Here is a 5,137-nt window from a genome sequence, read left to right as displayed (position 1 = left end):
TACCATAAGAAATATTAAAGAGAGCTCTGAGGTGGGAGAAAAATGACACCTGCTGGAAATGTGCCTCTACATATAAGAAAGAAATGTACAGGAAATGCCATATATGTGGTTATATACATGGGGGATTTGGAGACCAAAGAAGAGCCAATGTAGCAGTTCAAGCTCAAAAGCCAACTGCTGGCAGAATTCCTTCCTGCCTGGGGGAGGTCAGTCTTTTGTTTTATTCAGGCCTTCAACTGATTAGATGAGGCCCACCCACACCATAGAGAGCAATTGCTGAACATCCACCAACTTAAATGTTAAGCTCATCCAAAAACACCCTCATAGAAACATTCAGAATAATGTCTCAGTCAATAGTAGAACCTACCATGGGAAGGAACAGTTAGAGAAATAGTTTATTTCGGGGTGCTTGGTTGACTCAGTTGGCGGAGTGTGTGACTCTTGATCTCGGGGTTGTGAGTTTGAGCCCCATGCTGGGTGTAGAGACTACTTAAAAATAAAATCTTTTTTAAAAAAGAAAAATAGTTTATTTGACTTATTCTATTATGAAGACTTTATTCCTCCTCTAACCAGAGTGTACTTTCTGTGTTATTTGGACTTACATGAATAGCACTTACAGGACATGTTCTCTGACTACAAAAAGTTGATTAGTTAAAAATCAGAAATAATATCTAGAAAAAACACCAATGTTTTAAATAATGCTTGTAAATAAGCCATGGGTCAAAAAAATTCAACGCAAATTAAAAATATTTCAAACTCAGTAATAACATATTAGATTGGAGGATGTTGTTAAAACAAAGCTCAGGGGAAAATCTGTACTTGTAAATGCCTATATTAGAAGAGACATTTAAAATTAAGGATCTAAATTTCCATCTACAGAATTAGAGAAAAAAAAGACATCGTATCCAATGTAAATAGAAGCAAAGAAATAGTAAAATAAAGCAGAAAACAATGAAATAGACAATTGATTTTTTTAAAAACAGAAAAAATCGGGGCGCCTGGGTGGCACAGTGGTTAAGCGTCTGCCTTCGGCTCAGGGCGTGATCCCGGCGTTATGGGATCGAGCCCCACATCAGGCTCCTCCACTATGAGCCTGCTTCTTCCTCTCCCACTCCCCCTGCTTGTGTTCCCTCTCTCACTGGCTATCTCTGTCAAATAAATAAATAAAATCTTAAAAACAGAAAAAATTAACAAAACCAAATATTGGTTCTTTGAAAATACTAAAAGATCATTAAACTTCTAGTAAATGAATCAAAAAAAAAAGAAATCACAAATTACCAATATCAGGGTTGAAATAAGGCCACCACCACACATTGTACAGACATAGTAAGGAAATATTATGAGCAACTTTATGCCAATAAAGTCAATGACATAGATGAATAGATGAAATGGTAAAATTACTTGAAAAGAAAAACTTTCCAAACTGACTAAAGAAGAAACAAATTTGAGCAAATTATTTTAAAAGGAAGAAAAATATGTATTTTGCAAAAGAACCAGATTCTGGCTTTAATATATTCATGTATTTGTAAACTGATGTTAAAATGCTCTCCAAAATGTTATTTTGGAAGGCACAATTTGGTAGCATCAACTTTTCATTTATAGCTTTTTCTAAACAAGATCCCGAGAAACTGCCACTTTAATTTTTCCCCTCCAGTATTTTAAGTCCTTCAAGGTTCAAACTGAACTGTAAGTAAAACTCTCATGCTCAAACTTACTAAGCTAAGAGTTAACAATACGTTGGCTAGTGAGTGGAATATGAAAGTACAGCCTACTTTATCAAAAGAGAAAAGTTCTTATGGTATTGGGTTTAGAGATTAGAAAAGAATTTGGGACAAAAGCTCTCACGACTGTGGAAAATCAGAGCTCTTCTTGAAGTGGGTAGGCTTTTAATATCTAAGCAATAGAAACTGAATGCAGAAATATGAGATAACATTATAGTTATCCTGAACATCAAAAAGTAACAGCTAAAGCATTGCAAATAAAGTATGGTGATAACTGAGTTAGAAGAGCTCTGTTACCACTCTAGGCTAGAAACTAATCAGTAAAACCATAATTTCTAATTTTAAAAAGTTTGGCTTCATATTTAAATTTTTTTACAGTACATAAATTATATACAATGTTTTCCTATAACTCAAACTATAATGCTCAAGTCTATAAAAAGAACAGTTTATTTCGGAACTGCTCAAAAGCCCCACTACTCCCCCTTTCTCCTATTTATAAAAACCAACAATTTCAAAAATACTTCCATACTTTTTTTCATAAAAATGCTCAATGGTTCACCCAAAATGTCAAGGCCATATCAGTAGGCAGTTTCTCATAAAGTAATCTATTATGTTGTATTCTGTAATATCATATGGTCAAATACCCCATTGATTTATGAACATTTTTCATGGGTAAGAATAATTAAAGAAAATGGGATCAGGTCGACTATATCGCTATTCACTTTGATACTAAATTTGAGATGCTTGCATCCTAAAAGTTCAAATGAGCTGCAGTAAGAATAAGAATATAAATATCCATATGTACCATATACTAAAAATCCTAAAAACAGCAAAATGAAAATACTTTATGTTAATTGAAAGATTAAAGATGAGAAGCAATAGCTATTGGTGATGGTATATTTTAATCTGTTAAATCTCTGAAGTTGTATTAAATTGCTAACCAAATTGAGGTCGAGGTAGACTCTAATATTACTCCTTTCATGTGTCAGACTTAGGCCTCTCACTTTAATCTGTATGCATTATATAAACACGATTCAATTTGAAACATGTTATGATAGAAAAATTAAAGGATCACTCAAATGGGTTTTTTTTACAAAATTCTTAATTCTTAGCTTTAAAAAGGTACTTATAAAAATGTATATAATAATTCAATGTTCTTCCTGGGAATCATAAATATATTTGTTTTTCCTTCAACTGTAGGAAAAAAAGAAAAGTGGAGAAATTGCAAATATTATAACAGTTGTGTAATGAAGACACTGGGACATAACTAGTAGAATAACAACATTTTGCCTTGGTGTCTGTCTACTTTTCGTCTTTGAAGTTTACACATAAGCTCTGATTCATATGAAATTTCCTACTAAAGCAGACTTAGATTCCATTAAACACGAATCTATTTCCATTTTAAATCACATACAAGTGCTATGTGATCAGAGGGATGGGAAACACTAGATAAGGCCTGATGGGTGGTAACTTCTTCAAGACTAGGTAATGGAATCACCTGTTCAACCTCTGGAGCATTTAAGTCAATGAAAATGTAATCCAGACATCCATGAAAGCCACCAACGTAATGTGTGTAAGCAGGTTCACCACAAGCACTTTTCAGTTTGAAAAAAAATGGGTAAGGGACATGTTTCACCGTTCCTCTTCTTCACTGACAACAAAATGATACATTCCTGTTGATGGGGTACTATTAAATTCTCCACAAAACATCACTGGTATGCCAGGATGCCGGTCCCACGAGACATCTCTAATGTGAGCCAAGACTACTGCCATTTGAACGAGAGAAATGTTCCTACCTTTTGGATGCCAGCAGAGATGGGTATTAGCAGCACATATCCTTTTAGAAGAGTCCTTTGTAGATTGAAGAACAGAAACGTGGAGGACAGAGGATCTCTGGAGCACCCTCTCCTGTGCAGACAGGTACAAAACTAGTTTCTCCAGCAGTTCTTTGTGAAGTGTGTTGGATTCCGGGGCTTCATGGAAAGAAATGTCATGCTGGCTAGGGAGAGTGAATTTGGTCTTTCGATAGAAAGTTAGCCAGGCCTTCCTGGTGCTTGATTCTAAACACGCCCTCCAGCCCAAAGGCCTCGAGGGCCGAGGGCCGGCACCAAGCCCTCTGTAAACGCATTGCGATCGATCAATCTCTTGCGAACAGATGAGGTCAGCGTTGTAGCCTGTGAGCTCCTGCTGGATAAGGTTCTGGCGGTAGTCGAGCTCCAGGGCATAAGGGGCACACACAGTACGAGTACAGGAAGCTCCTTGAAAACTCATTCTGGGCATAAGTGTCTGCCAGGACGTTGTAGGAGACCGTGAGGATGAGAGAGTCGTCTGTCACCTTCTTGGTGTAGAGATGCCAGGCCTAGCCTCCACGGACGCACACTTTTCAACTCCCGTCTTGGCCCGGAGAGATGTCCATTGCCTGGGATGCAATGAAGCTTGAGTCCGGAGCCCGATGTAGGCATTGGACGGCGTGTAGACGCGCTCCTTCACACCGGTCTCCGTCCAACTAGGAGAAGGTGAAGAGGGAGACAGCGACAAAACACCCCCCCCCCCGCCCTCAGGCTCTGCCGCTCTTTGTACCAGCGGAAGAGGGAGCTGGCGGGATCCCCAAATTCGAGGCTGAGCCTGGGGCCCACAGGGAAGCCGGCCATGATGTAGCGTGGCAACTGCGGCTCCTGAAGGCGAACCGGTTGCGCTCCACCTTGTACTTGACATCGCCGATCTGCAGCACGGCGCGGTCCACGTGGAGCACGTCTTCAGCCACTGCGAGCTCCTCCCGGTATTACAGCTTCATCACGGGCTCGCAGGCCGCAGCCGGCTCGGGCCCAGGCCCCCGCACAGGCCACGCCGCCACTTGCATTTGGCCGGTTCTTCCTGCTCTTCCTGGCGGTGGCCGCCTTAGCGTGGCCTTTGAGGGCATTGGTTGCAATCCGGCTGAGGGCCCGAGCTAGCGGCTCGCTTTGGTCGCGCTGCATGTTCTTGTGGCTGCCATGGGCCGGCGCGAACGACATACTTAGCTTAGGCTCCGAGGGCACACAGCTCACTACGGCGCGCTCCACGGCGCCCGCCGCCGGCTCAGTCGCCGCCTCGGCGCTAGCGTGCGGCTCCATCGTCCTGCGGACCCCACGAAGCACGGCGCGGGAGCCTGGGAGCCTCCACATGAACCTGGTGGCCCAGCGGCCGCCCAGCGTCAGATCTGAGTAAATTTATATCTATAAAATAAATTCATAACCAAAAAAAATTCTCCCAAAGATTGTACTGGTGAGCTCTATCAATCATTTTAAAAAGAAATACTGCCTATATTACACAGTCTTTCAGAAATTGGAGGATACAAAGCACTCTGCAACTCATTTTAAGATACAAGAATAATCTTGACAATAAAACCTGTTACGGATATAAGAAAAAATTATAGACCA

General features: G+C 40.7%; 1 pseudogene; it reads right to left on the bottom strand.

The window, feature by feature from the left end:
• Nucleotides 1-3,111: 3,111 nt before the first annotated feature.
• LOC113248122 (2',5'-phosphodiesterase 12-like) lies at nt 3,112-4,882 on the bottom strand (annotated as a pseudogene).
• Between the last annotated feature and the right edge of the window lie 255 nt (nt 4,883-5,137).

This window comes from Ursus arctos, chromosome X (assembly GCF_023065955.2).
Source record: "Ursus arctos isolate Adak ecotype North America chromosome X, UrsArc2.0, whole genome shotgun sequence".
NCBI lineage: Eukaryota > Metazoa > Chordata > Mammalia > Carnivora > Ursidae > Ursus > Ursus arctos.
The sequence above is the reverse complement of the archived record's forward strand: the minus strand, read 5'-3'. Positions and strand labels throughout refer to the sequence as shown.